The sequence below is a fragment of the Gavialis gangeticus genome, unplaced genomic scaffold (genome assembly GCF_001723915.1).
Source record: "Gavialis gangeticus isolate Ggan-Ray unplaced genomic scaffold, GavGan_comp1, whole genome shotgun sequence".
NCBI classification, from domain to species: domain Eukaryota; kingdom Metazoa; phylum Chordata; order Crocodylia; family Gavialidae; genus Gavialis; species Gavialis gangeticus.
Window position 1 is genome coordinate 164,115,206 of NW_017728992.1, and position 10,747 is coordinate 164,125,952.

Sequence of the window (10,747 nt, forward strand, 5' to 3'; positions counted from 1 at the left end):
TTTTTCCCCCCCCCCCCCAACTCCCATGTGGCCTAACACACAGCACCTCAGTTTGGCCCTCCTCTGATCCCATCTTGAAGATGTATATTGCTCCTTAACATAAAAAGCAACACCCCCTCCTTTTTTCCCCATTTTCTCGTCTGTACAAATTACAACCTTCAATGCCTACTGCCCAACCGCGAGTAGGATCCCACCAAGTTTCAGTTAACCCAACCAGGTCCAAGTTCTTGCTTGCAAGCAGGAGTTCAAGTTCCTCCGGCTTGTTCCCCATGTTCCTAGCATTAGTGTAGAGACATTTAAGGCCCCCAGTGGGTGCCCTTGGTACTCCCCTGTCCTGATGTTGTCATCCACCTCATCCAAGATGATCCACCATCTGGTGTCAGTATCCAGTATCGACTGGATGGGGAGCTTTTCAATCTTGGGTGCTTCTGGGCAAAAATGAAACTTGCCACCAAGGACATCCATGACCTTCAGTTTGTGAACGATTGCAGCGTGATGGCTCACTCTGCAAAGGATGTGCAAGCAACCCTAGATCTCGTCAATGCTTTGTATAGGAGACTTGGCCTGTCCTTGAATGTTGCCAAGACACAGATTTTCCACCAACCCCCCCTTCTCCCCTGCAGGCCAGCTGAACATCCCTCGTGCTATCTGTGTAGACAGGGAGGCTCTAGAGTATGTGGAGCACTTTCCGTATCTTGGCAGTCGCGTCTCTCAATGGGCTACCATCGATTGAAGAAGTTCAGCACTGGGTCAACTGCACCAGTACTGCTGTCTTCAGGTTGCGACAATGGGCCTTTGAAAATGGAGATCTTTAGAAGTCGGCAAAGATCATGGTTTATAAGGCTGTCATGCTGACATCCCTTCTTTTACTGCAGCAAAGCCCGGATCATCTACCGATGCCACATTAACACTCTTGAAAGCTTTCACTAGCAGTGTTTGCCTCGAATCCTGTAGATCAAATGGTGGGGGAGGACTGTTGGACAAGCATGAGCGTCTTCCATGAAGTGTCATCTACCAGCATTGAAGCCTTGCTTTTGAGAAATTAACTCTGATGGCCAGGCCACTGTTTAGATGTCCAAGAGCCACCTCCCTCACCAGATTCTCTTCTCCCAGCCCTCCGTTGGCCAAAGCTCAAAAGGCGGCCAAAGGAAATGGTACAAAGACACGCTTAAGGTCACCCTCAAGCATGGAGGCATAGACACCAACAGCTGGGTGGAGCAAGCTGCTGACGGTTCGGCATCGTACCACGTGGTCTACCAAGGCACGCACCACTTTGAGGCCCAGTGACTCGATATCAAGGTGGAACGGTGGTAGTGGAGGAAGGAAAAGAAGACCAGCCTGGGGCTGAGAATCCCACACGTCCATGCAACAACATGTCTCCATTGCCAAAGAATGTGTGCATCCAGAATCGGGCTCCTCAGTCATCTGAGGACCCATCAAGCCTGATGGATGCCCTCCTCAACTTTGAGGAACCGCCAATAATGATGATGTTGGGGGGGTGGGGAAGTGACTGACTAAGAAAAGACTGCAGGAAGAGTGCCTCTTGCAAAGTAAGAAAAAGCCTCATGACTGTCATGAAACTGGATTCTCAAGTTCTTCACATTTTAAAACCTATCCCCTGTGGGGTCAGTTGATGCCCTTGAGGGAGAGACCACAGATATCACTTCTGTCTCAGGAAAGACCATATTTCTGAAAAGTTCTGTTTATTAACTTCTCCTCCAGTATTTCAAAGCTGTGAGATGCAAGATTCAATATGTAACTCCTAAAGAAATATATGACCCATGGAAGAGATCCTGTATCGTTTGGAACATGAAAGACTATTGTCCGTGAGCCTCCCATGTGCTGGGCTCATCTCTGATTCTAGTCTAGGGAAGAGACCAAGGAAATATGCTGAGCTAGCATCAGCACTGGAACACTTTGGTACCAATAAGTTTATCCTTAATGTGGAAGTCATTGGCCCCTCTTCATAGGCAGCACTTCTTTAACCTCAGCTGGTGCATGCTGTCTGTGTCTATGCAACTTCAGGTGCACAACACACTCAGATTTAGGGACAGACTACATAATTAATCCTCTTTTTGGACAGTATCTAGGTATATTAGTGTCTAAGAAAGCGGAAAAAAATTTACTGGTATCAGCAAACGGAGAGGACAGCTCCAATTTCCGCATCAATTGAATAAGCCCTCTCGATTTACAGAATTTCAGATTCATGAACCCATCTTGTATTATTATTTGGGTAAATTTGATATCTTTTATTAGACTAACTCAAAGAACCTTGTCTGCGTAGGTATTGACATTGACACTAGCAGTATCAAAAGTGTACTAGATGATGCTGTGACTTCCAGAGGCCCTCTTCTCCATTAACAAGGTTGTTCCTCCCTGGATATTTGCTAGAATCTGACATTTTGGGTTGCACTTAAAACACCTGATGGAGTATTCTAGGAGTATGGAAAAACCTTCTAAATGAGTGTTCATAGGAGTGTACAATACCCAGATTGCCACCAAGACTTGGAAAAGGCCAAGACCAATGTTTCCTCCAAACTGTGCATGTGTGCAGCTGCGCGGGATTTAAAACCATGCCATGCACAAACTTATTAAGGCCACGCATCCACCTGGAGTGGAGCTGGGCCATGGCCCAACAAGCTGGGCACAGTGTGGTGGACACACTGGGGCCACACGGGATGCTTACTGAAAGTAAACTTGGGCAGCAGCTGGTGCCAGGGAACTGCTCCGCTCCCCAGCCCCAATGCCGTGTGTCCCTTGCTCCTAGAGGTGGGGGCTGAGTCCTGATGCCATGTGCCTCCTTGCTCCTGGAGGTGAGGTGGGGGCTGGGGCTTATGCCAGGGAACTTCCTGCTCCCCAGCCCCTCCAGCTGCATGCATCACCTGGGCAGCTCCTCTCCTCCCTTCCCTTCTCCCCTACTGCAGCATAAGCTGGCTCCCCTCCACTATGTAAGCAACGCTTTCCCCCTCTCCCTTCAAACCAACCACACCCTGTTCTAGTTTAGTACTGGCTGTTAGTTTTACTCAAAATCCATACTTGTCTATTGGGCTGAGTGTAGTCCAGATCCATGTAATGGATTTTGTACCTTTGGGTATATTAGCTGTTAGGAAGAGGCCGTGGTCTTCCCCAGGGCAGTGTTGCAGGGGGAGGCAGGACCAATTTGGGAACAGACTGAAGTGTGCGCTTGTGGATCACTACACCTTAGAGGGACCATTGGCCAAGACACCATCAATTAAATAAGTTTCCTTGACCATACTGGGCAGAGCATCCCAGGGTGGTCAATTACTCCATAAGTAACAGTAATGTTTTCTGGTGGTAATGTAAAATAGAGCATCAGTCTGAAACTGGCAAATAGTGAGCCTCCATAAGGCTAGTATGGCTAGGACAGTGCATCTTACTGATGCTGGTTGGGTTGAAAAGGTTTTGCCCACTTTAAACTTGGTAGCAGTTCTGGAGGCTGTGTACTCCTAGAGCACAGGTGTCAAACTCAAATGAGTTGGTGGGCCAGAATTGACCTGGGGCTTCTTGCTGCACTTGCCAGAGCAGCTGTGTTGGCACTGCTAACACCCAGGGGCTTATTGCTTTTTGTACCTGAAGCAGTGGTCAAAAACTGGAAATTTTGTAGCCAGTAATGGGGGAGAGGCAGCATTATCTCCCTGAGTGCTGGCCGTGCTGGCCATGCTGGTAAAGGTGGCTTTGGGAGCTATGCTGAGATGGGATGACCCACCTTTGTGGGCTGCATGTTTGACACCCTTCTCTGGAGTGTTTATGGGACTTTTTATTTTCCCTTGTGCTCCTAAAATTCTCCATGAGTGTGTTTGAATCTGGGGAAGGCATTTTCTTTGAGGAAACTAACTTATTTGGCACAAAAAGGCTACCTTCTCTTAATGAGTCCATGGCCATTCTTGGGTTTCTAGGAATCTGTGCTCTGGTGATGTATTGGAGATTGGTCAGGTATCTGTCTCCTCAGAAACAAGGAACTCTGTCGTGTTTGTGGTCCTGGTAAATATCTACCCAAGAAACAACCCTGCTGTTCTACAAGGTAGACTGTTCCCTGTAGGCCATCCTCATTGTCATCTGTCACCTGCCAGTCTTCATCTTGAGGGAACAGGTTGATTTTTATAATAGTCAAAAGCTTTACAGAAATTGGTACAGTCCTCTTTTTAAGAAATTGCTTTACATCTTTCCATTTAGCCTGGCAACTCATTTGAGAAATGAGTACTGAAATATCCATCCTTTTTAACTTTTTTTTTTTTCAAAACCAATTCCCTACTTGCTTTCCTTCTCCCAGTCTTCCCCCTCTGGTCTTGTTCCTTCTCTCCCCTCAGGACCCTTGTCATAAGAACTTTACACAAAAAGAAATGGCTTCGATCTTCCTCCTGGCAATGGCAGAAGTAGTCCTATGAAAATTTGGAAGCGAAGGTTTCTGTACTTGGCATTTCCTCATTCCAGAAAAGAAAGGGAGTCTTTGTCTTATTCTGAAACTGAATAAGTATATACATTTTTCTCAGTGTCAGAACAGTAATTCTTGTTTCTGTCATTCTATCTCTTGTATATCTCACACTTCTTCTGTATCACTGTTCACTTGTCCTGCATGATAAATCTCTGATTCACAGTAGGGCTGAATTACTGTTACTAAAAATGACTTGTCTTTGAATTCTGTTACGTAACCAAGGCTCTTCATGAAGTACCTCACAGCCACTGAAGTGGCTCACAGCTTAAAAAAAAGAGAGAATATTCAAGTTGGTTTTTGCCTTTAAATGACTGGTTGATCAGACAAAATCTTACCAGGAGACCCTGATAAACCTGGATTATGTGCTGAACTTGTTCACTCATCCAGGCTTCCTGTTGAACTGGGAGAAATTCTCGCTGCCTCCAAGCACAGAGTTCATGCTGAATAAATCTGTCTGAATCAGAACCTAGGAACTCGCCCTTTTTGGTAAGTGTCCTGGCTGCTAACAGAATTGCTGTATGGAGGATCATAACCACCCTTTGCTGTTTTTTGGTGTTTTGTGGGTTTTTTCCTCCCATTTCATCCTCCATGAATCTTGCACTTACGTCTACACAGTGGAACAGCTTCAACAAGTAGGATGAAAAATGTTCTGTTGGGGCATTTCTGGGAGGTGAGAGCTTCTGGTCAGGATGACAAGGGTTTGCTTGACTGCAATGATAAGAACTTACTTTTATGTTATTGGACCGGGTAGGCAAAATACAGCCTGTGGGCTGGATCCGGTCTGCCAGGAACTTCCACCCAGCCCATGGAAACCCTTCAAAACCCAGGTAATGGCGGCTGCCTGCCTGAAAGTCTCCGGGGCGGCTGTTAGCATGAGCCACCAGCTGCAGGCACCTCGGGCTGTTAGTTAGCTGCCTCGCAACTGGAACCCAGACCCCAGCCTGACCCAGCTGGCTTTGCTCCACCCCTAGCTCAGACTGGGTCTGCTGCTTGAGATGGTTAGGAGGGGCTGAGCCAGTGGTGAGGGGAAGGGGTGCCTGGGCCAGCTCCTGCCTTGCTGTGTGGGACTGTTGAAGATCCTGCCACACAGGTAAGGGAAAGTGGCAGCTGGACAGGCTTCTGCTGCACTGTGCAGCTCAGGCCTGGCTGGCACCAGAGAAGGGAAGCGGCAGCTGGGCTGACTTTGCCATGTGCCGCTGGGCTAGCTGAACTGCGTGCTGCTTAGGACAGACTGGTGCAGATACTGGGAAGTCACGGCTTTGCTATGTGCCGCTCAGGCCGGGCTGACACTGGGGAGGGAAAGCTGTGGCTGGGTCACTTTGGCCGTGTGCCACCTGGGACTAGACATGCCTGGCTGGGTCGGCACTAACTAGAAGCGGCAGCTGAGCTGTGTGCTGCTCGGGACCAGCCAGGCCGGGCTGGTGCAGATAAGGGGAAGGTGCAGCTGAGCCATGTGCTGCTCTGGCCAGACTGAGCTGGTTCTGAGCAGCAAATGTGGCTCAGCTGTTGCTTTTCCTCACCAGTGCCAACCCAGCCAGGCCTGTCCCATCCTGAGTGGCACACAGGACAGCAGTGGCTGGGCCGGCTTTGCTGTGTGCTGCTCAGGACAGGACAGGCCCGGCTGGGCCAGCACCAGCAAGGATAAGTGGCTGCTGAGCTTAGTGCTGCTCAGGACTGGCCAGGATGGGCCAGTGGAGGTAAGGGGAAACCATGGCTTTGCTGCATGTTGCTTAGGATGGGCCAGGCTGGCACCAAGGAGGGAAAGCTGCGGCTGTGCTGTAAGCCTCTTGGGCCAGGCTGGTGCAAGTAAAGGGAAGTTGTGGCTGGGCCAGCTTTGGCCATGTGTTGCTCGGGACAGGGTGGGCCGGCACTGGGGAGGGGAAGCCATGGCTGAGCTGGCTGCACCGTGAGCCACTTGGAACGGGAAAGGTTCTGCAGCAGTGGACAGGCCAAGCCAGCACCAGTGAAAGGAACCTGAGCCTGAACTGGCTTCTGCTGTGCTGCGTGGGGCGGATTGGCATGGACTTGGTCATACCGGCACTGGTGAGGAGAAGGGGTGGGGTTGGCCAGATTTTGCTGTGGCACAGGGCCAGATGGGGTGAACTGGGTCCTGCAGTGTGGGACGGATCTGGTGCCCAGTGCTGGTGAGGGGAAGGGAGGCTGGGCTGGCTTCTGCAGGGAAGGAGGGGCTGAGCTGGATCCTGCCACGCAGGTGAGGGAAGGGGAGGCCGGGCTGGCTTCTGCTCTGTGGGGTCCCAGCCCTTGCCTTGCAGCTGGGAACCCTGTGCTGCTGGGAGGGGATGGACCTGGCTATGACTTTTGATTTTTCTAGTTAATGCACATCAGGCTTCATTCTTCACACTGAGTTTTTGTTTGTCTTTAAGTTAATCATTTTAGTTAATCACTACTCAAATAATTATTTTTTTAATAAAATTAAAATCTGTGTTAGTATATGTTTGACTTTTTTTTTTCCCTATATGATACTTTTTGTTAAAATGACTTGTTCTGAAAGATTTTTGTGTATACAGTCCTTGACTCAATTGGTTTGGCTCTGTTCTAGGGGAGGTCTGATGGCCCTGAAACCATCTTGCCCCATCAGTGGGTTAGAGGGGTCACAACCCCTTGCTACCTGATAAGTTGTGCCTGTACTTATGGCCTAGAGGGCAGAACTCTTGGGGGCCCCAGGAGCAGGCCATGCACTGTGAGGGAGGAGCAGTATTTCCCAGTCAAGGGGTAGACCTTCTGATGTCGGGGATCATGCGATGAGGGCAGGGGATTCTGGGACAGATGTGGCAAATGGGGCAAGTTGGTGTTGGGTGGGTGGGTCTTATGACACAGGTGACCACCCCCCACCCCACAAAGGAGTACTTCCGGGGCAAAAGTTGGGGTGGGACCTCTGGTCCCAAGATGGCAACCAGAGGGTGGGGCAACTGTGTCAAGGGGTGGGGATACTCATGCAGCCCTTGACACTTCACCAAAACTTGCGAAGTGGCCCTCCAGCTGAAATAATTGCCTGCCCTGTTGTAGGATCCTATGTTTGGGTGCACATATGTGATGTTACTTGCTAAATTTTGTCTGAGGCACCTACAGTTCTGGCTTTGATTGGTCTGCTCACCCACAAAACATTGTCTAAATAAAATAAGGGCATCTTATATTCTCAGAAGGCTGATCGGGTGGCTGTGCCCTGACAAAAGAAAAGAGCTCCTTTTGAAACTGTCATTATCCAAGAGTGCTAATCACAGATGCATCCAGAACGGGAAGGGGGTGCCCATCTGAACCATTTAATGCGAACATGTCCTCATTAGAGGATATAAAACATCTTAAGTACAGTGGTGTGTGTGGCATTTCTCTTGGTTCTGAAGCGAATGCTGACAAAGTATCTGTAATGTATGTTGTAAACAAGCACTGGGGCAAGTGCCATCAGACTGGAACTAGAGCTGGCTTTATAATTTTACCTCAAATAGGAACATTCTACAAACTAGAAATGAATTGCTTGGGAAGTCTGCCAGGTATGCTATACCAAATGATGAGCAGGCTCTGTGGAATTACCACCGAGTACCCTTTTTTGCCACTGGGGGGGGCAGACCTCTGCCACTAGGGACAGTGCCATGTGCCTCACTTTCTGTTATGGGCTTTCTTTGGCTTCTGTGACCCTGCTAATTTCAAGCATGATTGGCAATGCTGGGGTCCTTCTGGCTTCTTACTGGCAAATGCAATAGATCCATGAACCAGAATTACCTGTAATTGTGTGACCTCCAATAAAGCTGTAGCCTCCTAGAACTGTTATCCCTGATTCTGTGATAAGTACCTCATCCAGACCTAGTTTTGGGTTGGCTGAATACCACAGAAAGAGACAACATGTCATATGCAGGGCCTCGCTATAGGGGATTTCCTGCCCTAACTCAGGGGTTTTTGACCTTTTTTAAAATACGTGTACCCTTCTGACTCGGTTTCAATTCCTGTACCCCTCATTTTTTTTTTTCTTGTTTTTAAGGGTGGGGGGACAGATTGAGGGAGGGAATGGGCTGGTGCAGGTGCTATACAGCTGGGGAGGGGCGGGCGCAGAATGGAGCCATGAGCAGCTTGTCCTGGGAGGGTATGGGGGGGGGTGCATACCCCTGGATCTGCATTTGAGGTGGGCTGGGGCCAGGGCATCATCAGACTTTTCCCAGTAGGGGGCTGGGCTGTGCTCAGGGCAGGCAGCGGCAGTGCTGGGAGTGGGGCTACAGGAGGGGCTGCAGCCACTCCAGACTTTGCCATACCCCTCCCAGTGCTGCTGCCACCTGGCCCGAGTGCAGCATAGCCCAGTGTCCCCTCCCCCCTGCACTTCCAGGAAGAGCCCAGTGGCAGCCCATGCGTGTGCCCCCCATTCTTTCCCAGGGGTGTGTGTAGCAGCAGCACTGGGAGGAGGGGCTGAATAAGGGTGAGGGGGCTTGCACATGGTGGCTGCCACTGTCATTGCCACCCACTGCCCCACGCTGCTGTCACCGCCCATTGCCACTGCTCATGCTGCTTGCTTCTGCGAGCTGCTGATGGGCCTAACGCCCTTACTGAAAGATGTTTTTTCTGTATGTCTAATATGGCTTACTATATGATGTTACGAATTACGCTCTTAAAGCCACGTGCAGTTCGCTCTAGGCTGGGGCAATGATCATGCAGAGCAAGTATCTAAAGTGAAATACAGAATCTTTATTCGCTCGAGCAAGGTGCCTCTACAGAGAGGGACCTCACCTACTAGTTACAATACTTTTTTACACTTCTAAGTGCATAAGCGTTAGTTCGTGATTAGCTCGTGCTCCCAATCATCTATTAACTAAATCACTATTCTGTCCAATCAAGCGGCACTGTGGGCGTGAACACCGAAGTTTAACTCTCGTGGATTACATGCCCCCTATATTTTGTCTCAAGTTGTTTCTTTATTTAACAAAAACAAATCGTGCTCGACTTTCAAGGTTCACCTGTTGATGAGACTCCTCTGTTGACTGGATTCAGCCAGTTTCATATCTTATCAGTAACCTTCATACAGTAACTCTCACACAGTACCTCTTCTTTTTTCCCTCCACGCCATCTTGTAAGTGCTGTGTCTGCTTTTATGGAACTGAGGCGAAAGGACAAAGAAATGGCCTCACTTCTGGCATTACAAAGCCTTGCTTTAACTTTACAAGATTCATATACAACAATGAGTAGGTTGGAACTGTGCTTAGTGCCCCAGGCTACAACAGGGACAGGGCTTGCTGGGTAAAGGGAAGAGGAAGTAGGGAGCAGAGGTTGGGGGAGAAAGGGGAAGAGAGGGAGTAGAGGTGGTAGGGGACAAGTTGCTTGAGCTTTCCATACCGCCTGCCCTGCCTCTTCCTATGCCCTTGCAGTAATAGGGGATGAATTTAAGATGATCCTCCAAAAATTTAGATTCTATACATGGAAGATCATAAGAAATGTTTGTTTTCTATGTATATAATCTAGTTATTGGGATGTTGTCTTGCATTCAGGTAAATATGGTAGCTATTCAAAGGGTTCAGGCTTGTAATTCAGGGGTGTGTGTGTGTGTGTGTGTGTGCGCGCGCGCGCATACAGTTGGATCCAAGCTGATTACAACATTTGAAAAATCACACTTACTACAAACAGCAGTTGACTCCATGACTTCAGAAAGGATGACCTTTTGTCTTGTTTCTTCTGCGGAACCTGTACCTCTACCTCTACACGCTGTGTAAACCGATGCAGAGCCAGGCAACTTGGCCTGGCAGTGAACTGCCTTCTGACCCGCTCCACCATTACCCCCAGTCGCTTTAGGGAATGTCTCAATGAAGTATCATACAACCCCAGGGCTCCACAGTGGGGCAGGTGGAGCCCGAGGGGTTGTGTGTGTGCACACGCGTGTGTGTGTGGCAAATGGGGTGGAAAGATTGATGGGCAGCAGGAGGAAAGTTGCCTGCTCCCTTGCTGCCTACCACCTCCCACCTAATGCCTATTCCCAACTATAATGGCCCCCACCCCCCTGCCACCAGCTGCCCCCTACCATTGCTTTCCCTGCTGCAGTGGTAGTGGGGGATGAAGTCAAGATGATCCTCTGTTAATTAGGTTCTATAGATGGAAAAGTGTAACATTTATAATTTTCCCATTTATGGAATGTAATTATTGCAGCAGGGGTCATTTTAAGAATTCAGGGACAGTTGTTTTTTTTTTTTTTTTCAAACCAACTTTTTTTTCCTCCTTATTGAAGTAATTTAATGGTAGTAGTTTTTAAAAATGGGCACTCTAATATATTTAACACTTTGAAAACATGTTTATGTAAGAAGG

General features: G+C 48.8%; 1 protein-coding gene across 1 annotated transcript in view; it reads left to right on the forward strand.

Moving 5' to 3' along the window:
- Nucleotides 1–10,747, forward strand: part of FZD6 (frizzled class receptor 6) — a 114,464-nt gene that overhangs the window by 30,440 nt on the left and 73,277 nt on the right. The gene's annotated exons all lie outside the window — the stretch shown is intronic.